Source organism: Rhinolophus ferrumequinum, chromosome 2, assembly GCF_004115265.2.
Source record: "Rhinolophus ferrumequinum isolate MPI-CBG mRhiFer1 chromosome 2, mRhiFer1_v1.p, whole genome shotgun sequence".
NCBI classification, from domain to species: domain Eukaryota; kingdom Metazoa; phylum Chordata; class Mammalia; order Chiroptera; family Rhinolophidae; genus Rhinolophus; species Rhinolophus ferrumequinum.
In genome coordinates this window covers 58,319,507-58,338,949 of record NC_046285.1, presented here as the reverse complement: position 1 = coordinate 58,338,949, position 19,443 = coordinate 58,319,507, and the positions used below count along the sequence as shown (strand labels likewise).

The 19,443-nt window shown below is 42.9% G+C and overlaps 1 non-coding gene across 1 annotated transcript; it reads right to left on the bottom strand.

Annotated features, from left to right (window-relative positions):
- Positions 1 to 403: 403 nt before the first annotated feature.
- LOC117014803 (U6 spliceosomal RNA) lies at positions 404 to 510 on the bottom strand. The gene has a single exon (XR_004421614.1). It is a non-coding gene; the product is annotated as a U6 spliceosomal RNA (small nuclear RNA).
- Positions 511 to 19,443: the final 18,933 nt, after the last annotated feature.

The following is a 19,443-nucleotide window of genomic DNA, read 5'->3' as shown; positions in this document are numbered from 1 at the left end:
ATCCAACTTCTCAGCTTGACTTAATCAAGAATAATACTGGGTCTCATTTAGTGAATGTTTAATGCTAATAGGTTGTCCTTATCTATTTTGGTGACTTCCCCACTGTGGACATTCTCTCCTTTGTCCTCAGACCACCATGGAGAGGCAGATAAAGGCTCAGAGCTATGGAAACAGTCTGAACTGGGACTGAGAATACCAGATCTCTGTTCACTTGAACTCTTGGATTGACTCTGGGAAAACCATTCCTCCTCTCTGGGTCTCAGTTTCCCTTCTATAATATAAAAGGTTTAGATGAGATGATCTCTGTTTCATTTCATTTGTATGGTTCAGGGAGCAAAGAAAAATGGAGAGATGCATGGAGAGTCATAGAAATGTAAAAGTTGTGACTAAGAGATCCTCTACCCATATACACTAATTTTTCACGAATTTGCGTGTCATCCTTGCGCAGGGGCCATGCTTATCTTCTCTGTATCGTTCCAATTTTAGTATATGTGCTGCCGAAGGGAGCACACTAATTTTTCAATAGAGGACAATGAGACTAAAACAGGTTAAGATGTCCAAGGTCAGATAGTAGATTATCAGAGCCTGAACCTGAATGCAGATTTCCTAATTCTTAATCTGGTGCCATTTGCTTTTTCCCCTTTAGTTATAACATAGTTTTAAAATAGAGTAAATAATATATCAGACAAGGAGACTGCTGTGAAATTTCCACTTAGTTAGAATAAATATTAAATTTGGCCGTATCCTTTCTCCCTCCTTTCCTCCTTTTTTTCCTTCCTTCCTTTCTTCCTTCTTCCTTCCTTCTTTCCTTCCTTCCTCTCTATTAACATAACATTAAAATACAGCTGAATCTCAAATCCTCAAACAATCAATCCTCAAGTAAGTACCATCCTGAGGTTTGTAGTTATTATTCCTACGTTGTTGTTAATATTTTTATTACACGTGAAGTATTTGTTTTCTATTTGATTCATTGGACTTTATTCTTTTTTCCCCCTCTATTGGTTTGATACTTTCTATCTCTTCTCTTTTAGATGTTACCCTTAAATTTTTAATATGCCCACTTGGCATTCAAAATGATTTCCATTTAATCAGAGTCTCTACCCTCCTCCTAAGCAGACCCACCGATAATTCTTATCCTAAATCCCAATGTAACTGGTTGTCAACAATTTTGTTCTTCCAATTTTAAATATCCTTAATTAGTCATTATTTTTAATAGTTTGTACTTATTTAGATTCAGACACATTGCTTCTACATCTTTTCTCATTGTTTCTTGTATATCACTGCTTCAACACATGGAGGATAATACTCCATTGCCTCCTAGCAGTTCACAGCACCACAAGGGAATCTCATAGGCATCCTCTGAGGCACAGAGTCTAGAAACTACTTATCAGCATTTTACAGATGAGGAAACTGCTCCTCAGGTTTAACAGGGTCAAAGCTGCCTTTCAACCCAATCTCCCAATTCAGTGCAATTGACCCCATGCCACAGGGTGAGATAACTGATTTCAAAGTGCTTAGAGACAAGACAGAGAAGAAAAAGGGAGGTAGGGGAGAGAGTACTACAAGGTAAATGTGACCGCTGCAAGATAGAAAATGAAGAACAAATAAGGGCTTTGGGAAGCTAGGAAGGCTATGATATGGACCAGGGTGGGGCAAGGGGTGCCTGGAAAGGCAAAACCCAAGAAGACTTGATGGAGGGGCATTAAACCACGCACACTTTAAAATTCTTAACCTTGAAAAATAAAAACCATTAGCCCAACAACAATACAAATGGTTCAGACTATGTCAGCATGTTGCACTGTATTCTCCATTCCACAAACAATTCTTATACACCTAGTACATGTGGGGAGTTGATCACACTGAAAGGAAAGCTATGACATGCCATGGAAGCAGCCTGAATTAGGGAAAGGTAGCACTGTTTATCAGACCTGCGGTCCAGCCCTGACACCAAAAACAGCCTTGGGTCCTTTGTTTTCCCTTCAGCTTTAGAGTCTTCTTCCCCACACCAGGAATCTAGATTCCTTCCCTGCTCTAACAGTCTGAATTTGAATAAGAAGGATGTTAATCCACTCTGTTGTCTTTTCTTTCATTACTCATCCTCTTTTTCATTGTTTTACTATTTTCCTCCTTTCTTTCTCCTTCTTCTTTTGGGATTGCTCCTCTCTCCCCGCCCTCATGGTTATTCTCCTTCTCACATTTAGTGTCTGCATATTTTCTTCCTCATTACCTAAATACATGTAAATTGGACATGTTGATGATGCGGAAGCAATTTTTTAAATTGGTTAAAATGTGCCACGTCAAACATGACGAATTCTTCTACTTTTGGATTCCTCATGATTTTAATCATCCAAAATCAGCCATTCAAGAAGTGACAGCATGAGGACCAAATTCTTTTAGCATCAAATTTTTTGTTTTTCTTTTGATGGTATGTGAGTGCATGTGTGTGTGCACACGTGTGTGTGTGTTTTGTGTTCACCAAGTTGTTCGTGAGTTTGGGCATTATTTAACTCACCAAATGGCATTGAGACACTGTGCGTGCCAGCACTGAGGAGGTTGGGGAGGTTGAGATTGGGAAGATAAAAAAAATGGATGACGTCTAGTGTCTGCAGTCAGGTTGGGACTTGGGTACTTGGTGGACGAGAGCACAAAGGTATGGTTAGAAGTAAAGAAGGAAGCTTTGGCTGCATTATGATAGTATTTTAGCCCAGACCCAAGAATGCCTTACTCTTGTCGTCAGCACCAGGTTCTTGGCTATTGTTGAACACAGAATGTGCAGCAGCCTGGGAACAAAATTGCCACCAGGGTCTGATAATCCCGGTAAAGCACTGTTAGAAGCTGATTTGGAGAACAAGAACTAGGACTATTAACTGCCTTTCTGAGCACCAAATCTCTATCTTGAGACTCATGCATTCAGGAATATCGTTGCAAAGAGAGAGAAAAAGAATTAGGCCCCAGAGTGACCCTAAACTTGCTTATTCAATCAGCCACGAGGGGAAGCCAAAGACCAACAAAGCTGGCCAATCTGACCTGGGCTTCAGGCAAAAAAGCAATAGAGAACATAGCACAGGGTGCTGCTTATAAAAGACACAGTAAGCAAGGCCACAAGTAAACTGTACTCATTGAATGTCCAGGCTCTGGACAGTTAGGAAATTCTCCCATCTTTGAAAGACGGCATACCTGGAGAGGGAATGCTCCCCACTACCAAGAACAGGTGGCACTCCCATCAACCCAGGAGAGGTTACTGACCTGATGTAGCTTTAATGAGTTTATAGGAGGAAAAAGAATATTTTTTCTTTTATCAGGGCCCTGGATAAAAGATATTGCTAATGAGGTGAACAGATTCAGGATGCAATTGTGGGCTCAATCCCACGTTAGGTTATATGAACAAGTTTAGAGACATGAGCAGGGAATTGTATCTGGAGAAGGTGGTGAATTATTTTCTGATTCCTGAGTAAATGCCCAGATGGAGTATAGAGGCTTGCCCATGACTACACTGTAGAACAAAAGCACAAATAGGTCTTCTGACTCCAGGTCTGGGGTTCCTTCCATATCATCACAGCTTCAGGGTAATAGGCACTGATCTAGGTAATTGGTAGTAGCAGAGCCACAGCAGGTGAGCAGAACACCTGGGGAAAAGCTGTGAATGAAAGATGGAATTCCTGTCCTTGGGGAGAGGGCAGGACAGAGGAAAATGGAAAAAGCGCAGCAAGGGTTTAATCAGAGAGGAGATGGGGACAAGACTGGTTTTCCAGGAAGGCCCACAGAGATGAGAAGGTGAGACCCAGGTGGGATTTTGTAGTGCAGGGGACCCTGCTCGCTTCGCCAAGTGTCGTGCGGGGCGTCTGGCGGGGTCTCCGGTCCCGCCCCCCACATAAGAACGCAGGATATGGTGAGGCCAAAAAGGAACACCCACGGAGCCATAGGTAGGGGAGTCACACCACTATACTCTCGCTGGCGGCTGGGTTGGAGAAACAGGAAATAGGAGCCACACAATTCTCAACCCTCACTGTGCCGCTTGCAGACTCAGCCACCATCTTCTTGTTAGCTCCCCCTTCTTCTCTTCCTCTTGCTCTCTTCTACTAGCCTAGCCACGGCAGTTATATTCATGGCTAATGGCTCACTGGTTACAGCTGACGGCCAACTAGCCACAGCTGATGGCCATTTGATCAGTCGATGGCCATTTACTACCTGAGCCAGCACCTTTCTATGTGAGGCCGAGAGCCTGGAAACTGCTTTTTGGGGCTCTGTCCCCACAGATTTGATAGCATACCAAGACAGGAGCCCCCACTGGGCCACTGTGACCGTGTCAAAGGGCTCTTACAGCCAGCCCACTTGGGGCATGGCTCTCTAGCCAATTCACCAGGGTTTCAGAGAATCAACCGGTGTGTTCTGTGTTACTATATCCATTTGTGAAAAATATTTTTCCCTGAATTGAAAACAGGTAAACTTTCCTTATCTGGAGAGAGAAATGGGCCCTTTCAGAAAATCTAAATAAAGTGGTAGCCTGTACCTCCCTGTCCCTTTAGCAAGCATGCCATAAATATCACATCTGCTCACACCACACTAGAGAGTTGTGGGGACAGAGCCAGGAGTGCAGTTTCTAGGCTCTCGGCCTCACATGGAAAGGTGCTGGCTCAGGTAGCAAATGGCCATCAACTGTGATTGGATGGCCATCAGCTGTGGCTAGTTGGCCGTCAACTGTAACCAGTGAGCCATTGGCCACTAATATAACTGCCGTGGCTAAACTAGCAGAAAATCGGGGGCTAGGAAGAAGATGGTGGCTGAGCTAGCAAGTGCGAATTGCAGTTAGAGAGTCAGTCAGTTGGCAGAAAAGCGGACAGCAGGTCGCACGTCGTGTGAATCCAGCCTCCAGTGAGACTATAGTGATATGACTCCCCAACCTATGGCTCCGTGGGTGTTCCTTTTTGGCCTAGCCACATCCTGCATTCTTGTGTGGGGAGCGGGAGCTGAGACCCCCCCATGACACCCCGCGTGACAAATGCCGCAGCGAGCAGGGTCTCCCGCATGACACCCCGCATGACAAGAGTGCACATACATATATACTGGTAGGAACATAAGGGGTTATTATAGACAAAGTGTCTATAAAAGTAAAATCAGGACACATCATCTTCCTGGCATATCAACATGTGCACTAACCAGGGTCCAGTGGTTTTACTGGGGTCTTATTGACAGAGATTTGACTATGACCATGCCAGTAACATTGTGGCTTTGGAGTGAGATGATGGTTTGAAGACTGGTTTTGTCCCCTCACTAATTCCATGGTTCTAGACAAGTTATTGAACTTCTCTGACCCTCAGTTTCCTCATTTGTAAAGCAAAGATAATACCTACTTTAAAGTGTTCATCTAAGTAAGACAGAATAACCTGCCCACAGCATTCAGATAGAGAAGGTACTCAGTGAAAAGTGCCGTTGCTCTTGGTGCCATTTGTTATTCACTGCGATGTAAGTTATCTGCTATAGAACAGTAGCTCCTGAACTCCAATGGGTATACAAACCACTTAAGGGGTTTTTTAAAAAGTGTGGACTCTCAGTCCCATCCCACTTCAAGAGATTCTGAGGTGGGGCTCTGAAATATGCATTTTAGCAAGTATCCCCAGCTGATTCTGATGAAGTGGTTCCATGATAACACTTGGAAAAATACTGCCGTAGAATTAAACTTCAAGTTTAAAATCGGATCTCTCCTGGTTCCTGGCTGTCAAACCCGTCCAGGTGAGACTTCTGTCCTAAAGATTTCCAGCTCCTGTCCCTTATCCTTATCCTCTCTTCCAACCCCAAGGGCAAGAGGTAGCTATACCTGCTCCTGTTATTACCATCACCTTTGGTATCTCCCAAGGTAGTGGCTGCCAACTTGGGCAGCATATTACAATCACCTGGAGAGCTCTCAACCATCCTGATGCCCAGGCCACACCCCAAACCACTTACGTCAGGATCTCTCGGTGGCCTTAGGCACGGGGCTCGGGGAAGCTTGCCAGGTGATTTCAATGTTCAGCTGAGTATCACGGCTCTAAATCTGCTTTCCTATCTTCCTTTCAAATCTTCTCCTTCACCTAGTTTCCATCCTGTGCCTCATATCTGGGTATTTCCTCTCTTTCAAATTTTTGGCTGGGTTCATATAACAGGTTTCTTCATTTTACTGTCATTTTTTTCCTCCCTGATCCATGGATGCCTCTTACTTGGCTCCATTTGGCTTTGATCCTACCCACAATTCTGTGCAAACTTTCAGGACACAACACAGTACCCTTAGATAGCTCTATGTTGTCTCAACAGGGGGGATCATATGGAAACATGTCTTTCAAACTTTTTTGCCATTTCCTCCTGCTAGAGCGTTTTCCCTGCTCTTCCTTATTTATTCTGCCAGAAATCATGCAAAGTTCTCCTCTGTGAAGCCACCTCTGGCTATCCCATTCCAAGGTAAAAAGACCCTTATTCTTAACTTCTCTAATAGCATTTACATCACGTGCTACGATATTATATCTATATAATGAGAGGAGGAGGCGTATGGTAACAGCAGTCACCAGAACTTCTTGTGAGAAGGGAACTATACTTATTTAGGAAAATTATGAGTGATGGGGGTAGAAGCTTATACTGAGAGGGATATAAAACAAATCAGAACTACTTTGCTCAAAATCAAAGAGGGATTTTTATTACCCCAGGGGAATAACGGAGGTCAACCACTCTAGATGTGCCCCACACCATGATTTCCTGAAAATCCTGCTTAAAAAGTCTATAAATCATTACAAAATATTTGATAAGAGTAGATTTCTCTGGTGCTGCTAAAGGGTCAGAGTCCAGGGTGTTACAGGGAAAGACAGGTTACATCAGCACTGGCATAGACAAGAAGCAGAGGGCTCTAGTGAAAATCTAAGGAAGGGCTTTGGAATATCACATGTTGTGGAATGTGGATTAAGACCAGATTTAACCAGACCTCCACGGAGCAGTGATCTTCTCTCTGGATTCCATCTGAGCATCCTCTGTGCCCACTGAACTATGACTTTTCTAATGGCAGGGTCTGCCTCCACTGTATCCAAATTTTTCTAGTGCCTCGCACAATTCTTGGTACACGGGGTGCTCTAAACAAGTATTTGGAGAATGAGCAATGCACACAGCACACAATGCAGGCTTTCTCCTCAGGTCAAAGGGAGCACCAAGGAATCTGTACTGCCTATAGCTATGTTTTGCTCAGACTGAATTCTCTTTCCTTCACCACTTAGATGCTATTGAACTTGTTTCTCTAAACTCTGTTACTAAAAATTTGATGAATTTGAGCTCAAAATGATATTTCAAAATCCCCTGTTCCCAAACACACAGCTCATCAGAAATGCCTCCCACTATTTACAGTTTTGCTTCGTTGAAATATGATCATGCCAGGCAGAGAGCGACGTGTATTCAGTGGAATTCAATTTTCCTGATCACTGGCTCCATCGATCAGTCTGTTTGCAAAGGGCTGATGCAAGCATTAAGCCACCTCTTACAGACGGTGGGTGAACCGCTCCTATTATTGCTGCATGTGAAAGCGTTGTTAGACTCTAATGATGGGATTCTTTATTATTGTTGTTTTAAGCTTTATTGAGATCCTATCATGGGCCAAGAGTTTTTACTATGTGTTCATATTTAACCTTCATAACTGACGTTTTGTGGGTGAAGAGTTGGAGACTTAGAGAATTTGGGGGGAATTATCCGTGGTTACAGAGCTGGTAATGTGTACAGCCAGGATTCAAATGCAGTTCTTTTGATTCCAAAAGTGAGTACCGTCCATTATGTTAGATTTTCTTCTTGGGAGTTGTCTTAGGGCCAGGCAGGGGAGGCAGAGAGAGGTGATTAAGAAAGGAATTCTAGACAAGCTGAAGGGGAAGAAGAGTGACTGTGATTTATTATTTAATGAACTCATGGCTTATCATTGCCTCTTGCAATCTCCACTGTGCCTGTGTAGACATTTGTTACTGCAGCCAGAAGGCCACACTTGGCCACGGGGCTGTTCCTCCCCATGTGATATGAGCTCTTTGAGGGTGCACACCAAGCATGAGAACTCAGGGCAGTGCCCAGACCCAGAGGAGTGATGAGCAAATGCCTGCGACGGAGGCGGTACCTTGAGGACAAGGCTATGCAGATGGCAGCCCAGGAAAGGAACCTTTGTGGATCCTGCAGGAAAGCAGCTTCCTCGCTGAGTTTACCAGAGGGAATAACCGGGGTATCTGACTCACAGGTCAGAAAACAGAGGGACCCACCCAGAATTCTGATATACCTGGTAGCTTTGCCAACCTAAATCCACCTCAGGATAAAACCTACAAGCTCCCTTTTCTAACCCAAGCAGTCAGAATACTGTCTCTGTGGGACCTTGTAGCTACCCTCAGTTCATGAAATGCATGGAAAATCTCAAAGAGAATCATGTTTTTGTTGCATAGGCAAAACTTGAGAAAGGTTGGAAGCAGGCTTTTCTTTTCAGATAATAATTCTATCTGATATCAAAGCCAAAACTGATCAATAATTGCCCCCAATTTCTCTGAAAACTGAATCTTACATCATGAATTTTCTCTCCACAGGTAGGATAGAGTCATCATTTTGTTTTATCAGAAAGTCTTGGTGTTTTCATAGACCTTTGGATTTGTCTACAGGGCCTGGTTAACAAAGGATGGGATCATATATGAGACGCAAAGCAAACCTGAAGTAGGTGGGGCTGATGCTATTATTTCCATTTCACAGATGAAGAAACAGAGTATGCATGACTTCTCGAAGTTCACACAGCTAAATAATGTGGCTTTGGGAGAAAGCTGTGTATTCTGTTGTCCAGTTCAATATCATGCTATGCATGAAGGCTTGACTCCTGCCAATGTCCTATGATCACATTCAACCTTGAATCTAATCTTGAATCATATTCATTTCTCTTAGAAAAAGAAACCAGGATAGGTATATAAACGGAGCCACTTTAAAATGGAGCCACAGCTGCCACTCTAGAGGAACTGCTTTGTACGTCTTATACCTCACACCTTTGGAATGTTAAAACAGGGCAAAGTAACCTTTGGACTAGGTCTAGATCAACTTTGTGTCTTAAAGAACTGTTTGAAAATACAAGAAAGCAGATATTATGACTACCAGATTGAAAATGGAAAACATTGTTTAGAATTAACCTCACTATGTTAGCTTATCTGCATCAATAGAAATGCCTTCTTTCTTTTGATGTAATGTTCCCCTTCCCTTTCTCATAAATATGCCCCGCTTTTGTCTCCTAATCAAAACACTACCTGGGCTTTTCCTTGAATCAGTGCTTCCCAAATAGCTATTCTTTTTTGATCTGAAATAAATGCTTCTTGCCTCTCTCTTTGGCCTTTTATTTTTATTTTTATGTTATCAGGTGCAAACTGCTATTTTAAATACAATCTGACCCCACTCTGAATAGAGAAACTTGAAGAAGCTAATCTGAGGGCAACAAAAGGTCATCGTAGATTCAGTGTCTGAAAAACCAATACAGATTTCAACATTCAGGTTGTGATGCAAAGTCTTAAATAATCTTTCTAATCTTATTAATGGCTAACTCTTCCTCCCAACTCAGCTGATAAAGTCTAATGACATTGAAGGTTGGAATAAACACTGTAGGTCAAATATTTCATTGTTTTGCTCTCAGTCAGGCTAAATATTCCTTTTGGACAGCAAGTATCCGAGTTTCAAAACGTGTGTGTGTGTGTGTGTGTGTGTGCACTTGCATGTATACTATTTCCAAGCCCTAATAATTATAAGGTAAAATTTAAAACAAATATTATTAAGAAATATTGCCTAGAAATTGATTAATCACCTTGATACTTTGTGTTCTAATTGAAAAAAAAAAAAGAGATAGTTGAGAATTGCCTGAAGTCTAGCTGAACAGAAGTCCTATAACTAAGGAAATACAGAAGTCATGTAGATACTGGTATGAGGAGCACAGATGTGGAACTAGATAGTCTCACACCCACAGTTAAAAATTAAGAGAGATATCTCAGCTGTGGAGGTCACCCGTGAGGAGCGAGGAGTTCCAGTCCCACACCAAGCACCAGCTGAGGGTCCCACTGCCGGGAAGAGAAGTCCCCATAACTTCTGGCTGTGAAAACCAGCAGAGATTTTGGCTGAGTGAGACAGAGGGCTGCTGGAGTCCCAGGTGTTCTAATTAAATGGTCTGCACACAGACTTACTCTCTGATGAACTCACTCACTCTGAGCCCCAATGCTGGGGCAACAGCTTGAAAGGCTCCAGGGACATATGAGAAGAAACTGAGTTATCTGACTTCATAGCAAAGGCTGGAAGGGCAGCTTTCTCCCAGACAGAAATGCTGACAGAATCCACTGTTCCTTTGTTGAGCCCTCCTCTGACCCAGCATGCAAATGCAGGTAGGCACCATATCTGAGTCAACCTGGATAATACTGTTTGCCCTGCCCTGCTGATCCCCTGAGACCCCACCCTACCTAACTTGTAGTCCCACCCAAGCTACTTGTAGTGGCTTTTCCATACAAATGTCCTGTCTTGGCTCATGGTGTGGGCTTTCCTAAAATCTCTCAAAGGTTTGAAAACCCCAAAAAAGCAGCCTCTGGCCTCTGCATGCCCCCAACCACTTGCTGAGCAGCCTCAAGCCTGGCATTGGTGGCAGCCAGCCTTGGTTTGAGGCTTGGACTCTCCCAGGCACCCCCAAGCCCATGTGGGTAGTGGCCATCTGTGGATTGCTTTGTGGCTCATGCCAGGTGGCCCCAGGAAAGGCACAGGCTGCCGCTAAACTTGACCTGCAGTGGGGCCCCTCCCATGAGGCACTGGGCTGGCATGCCCAGTGGTCAGCTTTGGACACAGTTGGAGCACTACCTGGCTACCTTTGCAGATGACACCCAAAGGGCAGACTTAACAGGCACCAGAGCCCTGATGAAGCTAATCCTGCTCCATAGGCTTCAGACTCTGCACAACAGCTTCTCCACTGTAGTCACAGCCAGTCCTCACAACCAATCAGCCTGAGGGTCAATCCCTCCAATTGACATGTAAACAGCAACCAAGGCTCAACTACAACAGGAAGGCACAAGCAATCCACACAAGAGACATACCTGGAGCACTCAGCTCAGGTGACCAGGGAGATTGTGCCTCTGCACCCCACAGGGCACTTACTACATAAGGTCATGCTGCCAAGACCAGGAAGCATAGCAGCTATATGTAATACATAGAAACAAACACAGGGAGGCAGCCAAAATGGGAATACAAAGCAACAAGTCCCAAATAAAATAACAAAACAAAGCTCCCAGAAAAGAACTGAATAAAATGGAGACAAGCAATCTACCAGATGCAGAGTTCCAAGCACTGGTTGTAAAGATGCTCAGTGATCTCAGGGAGAACTTCAGCAAAGAGATAAGAAACATAAAAATCGAGATAGAAAATATGAAAAAGAACCAGTCAGAAATGAAGACTACAATAACTGAAATAAAGAATACATTAGAGGGAATCAACAGTAGATTTGATGAAGCAGAGGATCAAATCAGTGATTTAAAAGCTAAGGTAGCAGAAAACACCCAATCAGAACAGCCAAAAGAATCCAAACAAATGAGGATAGTTTAAGGGGCCTCTGAGACAGTATGTACCAACATTTGCATCATAGGGGTACCAGAAAGAGAAGAGAGAGGGCAAGGAATTGAAAACCTATTTGAAGAAATAATAATGGAAAACTTCTCTAACCTGGTGAAGGAAATAGACATACAAGTCCTGGAAGTGCAGAGAGTCCCAAACAAGATGAACTCAAAGAGGCCCACACCAAGACACATCATAATTTAAACGCCAAAGGTTAAAGACAAAATGACAATCTTTAAAAGTGGCAAGAAAAAAGCAGTTCTTACCTGCAAGGGAGCTCCCATAGGACTCTCAGCTGATTTCTCAATAGAAACTTTGCAGGCTGGTAGGGATTGGCATGAAATATTCAAAGTGATGAACTGCAAAGAACTGCAACAAAGCAAAGCTATTATTTAGAATCAAAGGACAGATATACAGCATCCCAGACAAGAAAAAGTTAAAGCAGTTCATCACCACCAAACCAATATTACAAGGAATCTTAGAGGGACTTATTTAAGACAAAAATAAAATGACATAAATAAAACATGAATAATAAAATGGCAATAATTGCATATCTATCAACAATTACTTTCAATGTAAATGTATTAAATCCTCCACAAAAGACATAGGGTGGCTGACTGGGTAAGAAAACAAGACCCTTACATATGCTGCCTACAAAAGGCTCACTTCAGATTGAAAGACATACACAGACTGAAAGTAAAGGGATTGCAAAAGATATTTCATGAAAATGGAAACAAACAAAAAGCTGGGGCAACAATACTTATATCAGACAAAATAGACTTTAAAACAAAGGCTATAACAAAAGACAAAGAAGGATCCAATAATCCCTCTTCTGGATATTTATCCAAAGAAACCCAAAATACTACTTTGAAGGGACATAGGCATCCATATGTTCATTGCAGCATATTTACAATAGTCAAGATTTGGAGGCAACCTGGGTGTCCATCAATGGACGACAGGATAAAGAAGAGGTGGTACATATATATAATGGAATATTATTCAGTCATAAAAAAGAATGAAATCTTGCCATCTGCAACAATATGGATGGACCTAGAGGGTATTATGCTGAGTGGAGTAAGTCAGACAGAGAAAGACAAAAACCATATGACTTCACTTATAGGTGGAATCTAAAGAACAAAATACATGAACAAGCAAAACAGAAACAAACTCCTAGATACACATTTTAATGGTTGCCAGATGGAAAGGGGGTGAGGGGATGGGTGAAAAAGAGGAAGGGATTACAAAGTACAAATTGGTAGTTACAAAATAATCTTCGGGATGTAAAGTACAGCATAAGGAATATAGTCAATAATATTGTAATAAATATGTATGGTATCAGATGGGCACTAGATTTATTGGGATGATCACTTTGTAAGCTATATTAATATTTAAGCACTATGTCGTACAACTGAAACTAATATAATATTGTATGTCAACTCTAACTGATACATTTAAAAAATCACTAGAAAAAGCAAAAAAAAAAAAGTTCTGAAAAGAAATGAACAGGTAGAGCAGCATATCAACACTGACACACAGCATCAGTAATCTCTAAAATGTATAAAGTATATTACAGTTCGTTAAGCACTTTCACCCACTAACATCTCCACTCTCAACACTATCTATGAAGTAGGAAAAATCAGCATTTTTTAAAATGAAAAAACAGAAAAGTAGAACCGTATCTAGAGTCCAGTTTAGGAGCCTGTAGTCCCGAGCCTCCTCCTGTGCTTCCATTTCCACATGCATGTGAGCCTTCTCTTACAGAGTGCCTACCAGCATAAGAAACCATTAAAAGTGCATTATGTTGATTCACTTAATATCTAGATGTTTATACTCTGATTCAAAATACAATTCAACTTCATCAGTTTTATGCCCACTAAAATATAATGCATGGTGTGTCTTGAACGGGGGCGTTAATTACAAAACAAAAGCTAACCATGGGCTGTGTAAATGGTGCAATTTAAAAAGTTTGTGCTACATTTGTACAGCACAAAATACTTTCTCCCATACGATCTCTTTTTATCCTCATCAGAGCCCATGAAGTGGGTGTTACGATCCCCATTTGACACAGAGGGGAAGCCAAGGCCCTGTTTCCTGGAACTAAGTCACATTGGCCATTAGCTGTCTTTTGTTGAGAAGCCATGCTGTTTGTGCTGGTGGGTGGTACATGTTGGGAGGGAAGCAGGAAGGGAAAAAATAAAGGGTGGGGAATGGGGTGGAGGGAAAACCCAACGGGTGGGGGCTGGGGGTTAGGGGTGGCTCAGAGCACAAAGCCCTGGAAGCAAGGTGAAGGCTAACTTGCAGTAGCCCCAGGATCAAGGGGAGGCTTTCTTTTGCTTTGTGCTTCAGCCCCTGCTGGCATTTGTGCTCCTCACTTTCCAGATTTATACTCCTTCACCACGAGCCCTTTATGTGCTCAAGAGGCTGGACACACAGATATTTTTCTTGCAGGGCCCATGTAATTCTATCTACACCCACACTCTGGAGCCTGATAAGAAAAGAAGACAGGACAGGAGGGAGCTGGGAGACCAGCAGCCATTGTCTCTCCTGGCAGCCCGATGGGATGGAATAATTCCCGGGATGCATAACCTGAAAGGTGTGTATCCTCTTAATTCATGGTGACAGCTCTGCTACATCCATAGTTGGGTGCTGGGACCACCTCACTCAATTCAGCACCTTATCGTGCAGGTGTCTTTGGTTAAGGTGAGGTCACAAATCGTGGGCCAGGACTTTAGGCTTCCAATCACCACTTGGCAAGAAACCCAGCCTTGACATTTAATTTTTTTATTTTAACAATTATTTATCAAAAACTGAAAATCAGCGCTGGGAACAGAGGTAAAATTTTATTTATTTAACAAATACTTATATGACATTTGCTTTATGCTAGGCACTGGTCTAATTGTTTCATTTATTGTTTTAACCTCCTTCCAACAATAAGAAGGATATTATTATCCCCATTTCACAGATGAGAACATTAAGACATAGAAACATTAAGAAACTTGCCTGAGGTCACACAGCTAGTGACTGTTAGAGCTGGAATTTGAGTGAATGCTATTAACCACAGTCTTTCAAAATCTCTGCCTTAAATATTTTGTAGTCCAGAGGTCCTCACAGACATATGGACATGGTAGATTATAATGACTGTTGTGATGGAGATGTGTGCAACGTACTGTAGAGAAAGAGTTTGAACAAGTTGTACTGGCTGTTGGAAAAGTTATATTGCTCTGCACGTCTCCAGTCCTGGCAGCTGCTATCCTCGACCTCCTTACACCCTATTCGCATTAGCCCCTACTGACCTAGTCCCATATATAACTTAAAGACCATCCCTACCCTTGTCATAGGGATTTAAGACTTCCTATGCCAGAATTGCAGGGCACATGGCATCAAGACAGCCCGGTCTCTGGTCCTGCTTAGGTCCACACTTTCTAAATAGGTGTCTTCTGCTTTAATCTTTTGACCAAGCCCCCACGTTATATCACTGATCCAGTACATTCTGCCCTGCCTTGGCCCATGTTTGGGCTCTCTAGAAAGTACCCTGATCTTTCTCGGTTTCAGATGAACAAGAAGGGGTTCTGGCTGTAATATGTGAATCCTCTGGCTGATATGTAAGACCAAGACTCAGTGTACTCTCCCAGCTATTCAAGTAGGTGGTCCAGTGAGGGGCAGTGCTTCAGGTATGTATCTCCAGTGTTTACACATGGAGGATGACCTTCTCTGTGGAAAAGGGCCCCTTCTCAGTCAATGGTCATTGGGAATTTTCCCACTGGAATTTTTTTTTTTTTTTTTTTACTTTATTGGGGAACAGTGTGTACTTCCAGGACTTTTTGCCAAGTTAAGTTGTTGTCCTTTCAATCTTAATTGTGGAGGGTGCGGTTCAGCTTCAAGTTGTTGTCCTTTCAGTCTTAGTTGTAGAGGGTACAGCTCAGTCAGCTCCAGAAACAGTTGCTGTTGCTAGTTGCAGGGGGCGCAGCCCACCACCCTTGCGGGAGTCGAACTGGCAAACTTGTGGTTGAGAGCCCACTGGTCTGTGTGGGAATCAAACTGGCAGCCTTCGGAGTTAGGAGCACGGAGCTCCAACCGCCTGAGCCACCAGGCCGGCCCTGCCCCTGGAACTTCTAAACAAGCCCTTGAAGTCTTGAACACCTTTAGGATGAAAGTTCTGTCTTCTCTCTCTAGTGCTCTCTCCACTTCTACATCTGAGGTCCTGAGATAGCTGACTGATGTCACTACCATTACCTGCCTGTCCCAGACACCTCTCTTACCACTCCCCTTCCCAAGTCATATGCCAGGACCACCGTTTGTCTCCACACCGCGCACATCCTATGCTCCATTTATCACAGCCCTCTCCTGTCCTTTACAACTCCTTCTGCATGATTATCCTGGTGTCTCCTCCAGCAGCCTCTGCAATATAAGTAGCTTGTCAGCAATTGTCATGCTCACACTGTTTATTTACACCAAAGTCTAGCCATTGGTCTCACCTCATTATTATTATTATTTTTCAGATGTTTCGTCTTAAGAAAAGCAACCATTCCTGACGCTTAAGTCACTGGCGTTTTCACTTAGCTTTTTCTTCTAAATCCATAAAAAATATTCTCCAATTGTATCATCAAAGGGAGCAGAAGATGGAGGTTTGATTTGAAAGCACTGTGATAAATAAATTTGACATTTGTTGAGTATTTAAGATATGCTTGATACTCCACTACATGCTTATTTTCACTTTCTCATCCATCTCTACAAAGTCCTATGAAATTGGTAGTTATAACCATTTTACAAGTGAGAAAACCAAGGCATAAAAAAGTAAATAGTTTGACAGAGTCACACGGCTAACAAGTGGTGGAGCCAGTTCCCAAGCCTAGGTCTGTCTGCCTCTGTCCTAACTACTAACTTTTCTTTGCAAGTCTTGGTTTCCTCACTGTTAAATAAGGGGGCGTGGGGGTGGTGGGATGGGTCACAGGATTTCAAATGTCTATTCCAGCTTGAGAGGAATGTAAATTCATCAGTGCAGAGCAGAGTTTAGAGGGAGCTTGTCTCCTGTGCCTTCTGCTTCTTGTGGTTCTCTTTGGAGAGGCGGCAACACTGTCTTCAAGTCTGAAGGCTTCTGGGAAGGAAGGAGCTGGCTCCATCGTGGAGGCCCGAAACAACAGACACCAGGGGCAATCGCATTCGATTCCATAGTAGCTTTATGACAACTGCCACAAATTTAGTGTCTTCGACATATACGGAGATAAGGAGCTTAATAATTTTTAGGAACATACAAAGAATTTAGAAATTGGGAAATTGGTAGCCAAGAGTAATGTGAAGATGCACCTTTGTCTAACTTAGAGACTCGCTCTGGGTCTACCTTTTAGGTCTAACTCTGGCTTGGAGTTAAGCTGAACTTTGGAGGATGCTCAGTGACTAGGCCAATAGACATGCACCAAGCCCCGCCCCCCAAAAAGAGAAAGAAATCTTAGACTAGGAATGACTTCAGAGATCATATTACCCAATACCTTCATTTTATATGTTAGTGAACTGAAACCGGGAGAGGGTGAAGAGTTTGCATGGTGACTGAATCGTAAGACAGTAGCCTGGGCTGTTGTTATCCCCTGGGCTGTTGTTATCCCTTGCTATAGTCAGAAAAGCTTAACAGCACTAAGCTTACGGTTTGGTGGGTTTTCTTGAATTTTTATTGTGTTCCACAGAAAAGGAGGAAACACTGCAAGCTGAATTGCATGACCACCTGTTCTCAGTGGAGACTGAAGCAGTCTTGGCTACTGCACATCTTCCAGTTGAGTGCTTTGTAGGAAAGTCCTTCATCTCAAAGGCATTACTTCAGAGGGCACTATCGTTCTTAGCAGTGCAGCCTATGCCTTTGCTATTATCAGTACTTTGAAGAATATATTTAACAGTGTTAAACTCACTGAAGTTGCTCGGCTCAATCCAATGAAAGGATTGACCAAGATCAAATTAGCATTTCATTAACTATCTTAAATATAATACAAGCTTGTTGCACAATGATGACAGGATGTCTCAGAATTGATAATGTATTGAATTGCCCTTCAAATTTAAATTCTCCCATGCTTATGAGACAAATGCAAAACGGAGATGTGGGCTGATAAAACCAAGACACTTTATCTTCATCATAGAAGAGGCGTGTTAAAAGCTCTTCTCATTAAAGCAACGGGAATGATTTGTTTGCAGGGCAATTCTCAGAGTAGAGTTTTAGAAAAGTTTGCAAAAAGAGTCAGAATGATCGCAAAGCCGGATTTTGAGTAAGATCTTTTGAGCTATCATGCCAAGACAGCTGTGAGAAGCTAGTGGTGGAGGGAATGCAGTCAGGACCAGGATGGTGGGAACTTCCCTGACTTGCAAGCTGACTCGGAGCGTGAGGGCTGTCAGTTCCAACAGCATCCTCCACAGATTATGGGAACTCAGCTCATGTGAGCTGGTAGAGCCCGCACAGGCTGATGAGGGGCACGAAGCAGCAGTGCCCAGACAATGGTGATGTGGAATGAGGTAAGTGCAGCCTCACGGCAGCAGAGTTCAGATGAACTGCTTGAGCCCCAGGACTCATTGTGGGGTGAGGAGGAGAAACAGGACCTGGTACCCCAAGAAGAAGAGAATGGCAAAACACGGGCAGTGTCTAGGCCTAGTCAGAATGGCTAATAGTTATAAACTCTACAGTCTCAGCAGGCAGGTGGGACAGAACAATATATTCATATTGACTGAGCAAGCATAGCGGGAAGCAGGTGAAGACTGTACTTTAGGTAGGGAGCCTGCTAGGCCAGAGCCCACCTTGGCGCAGTTTCCCCCGAGCCCAGGAAACAGAAACTACCTCAGCCTCTCCTGGTGGATGAGCTCAGTGTACTCCGGGCCTTTAAGCTTGACTCAGGGAAGAGAGGTGGGGGCCTCAGTGTGCACAGCCCACAAGGTCAGGAAAGCAGGAACTGGAGCTTTGAAGGCCACTGCTCACCTCCACTGCAGCTACAGCATCAGAGAAGGGCAGGGGGTTAATCTGTGGCAGAGAGAGGATATAGACGCCATTCTTATGACTCAATGTCTGGGCCTCTTTCTGTCACCTTCTATTAGGTGATCTGTCAGGTACTCAGAAATTCACCTCTGCCAAAGCAAAGCTGGCTGCAATCCGATCAATGTGTTGCCCCTACCAGGTACCGTATTTGTGCTTAATAAAGATAAATAGAAGGTCACAAAAATATAGTTCCTAAACCCAAGATTGGCATATTTCCTAGGGTGGAGTAAATTTTGGTCTTTGATGCACAACTTATAAGGAAAAAGGGTAGAAATAAATTGGGAGATGGGCATGAGGATTTTTCACGTCATGAGCCAGTCATTATTCGGCAGTGTATCCTTTTCAAAGATTGTTCTGATCTAAAAATTAACCATTCAAAAAAAGTCACAATTTTTTATCACTTGAATATCTCTAAAGCATTACACAGTTTTATGATAACAACAACTTAGAAATATGGAGTATATTTTAGTATCCTCTTTTTACAGTTACAAAGTTAAAGCTTCAGGCAACAGTCATTTGTCCACAGTCACATCAGCAGAAGCCCAGACTTGATCCTGTCTTCCAAGTCCCAACCCCTGGTCTGGGTAAAAAACAAAAAACAAAAACAAACAGAAAAAAATTGCACTGGACACTTGTTTAAAAAAATCGCAAGACAGATATTATTTGAGCTAACTGCAGTAAGGGAGAGACCTCAGTGATTAAACAGAACTCAGCCCCACTGAACAAAAAGTAGGAGGTTTTTAAAATGCGGGGGTCAGTGCTCCTTGGTGGTGAACACACAATGAGATTTATAGATGACGTAATACAGAATTGTACACCTGAAATCTATGTAATTTTATTAACAATTGTCA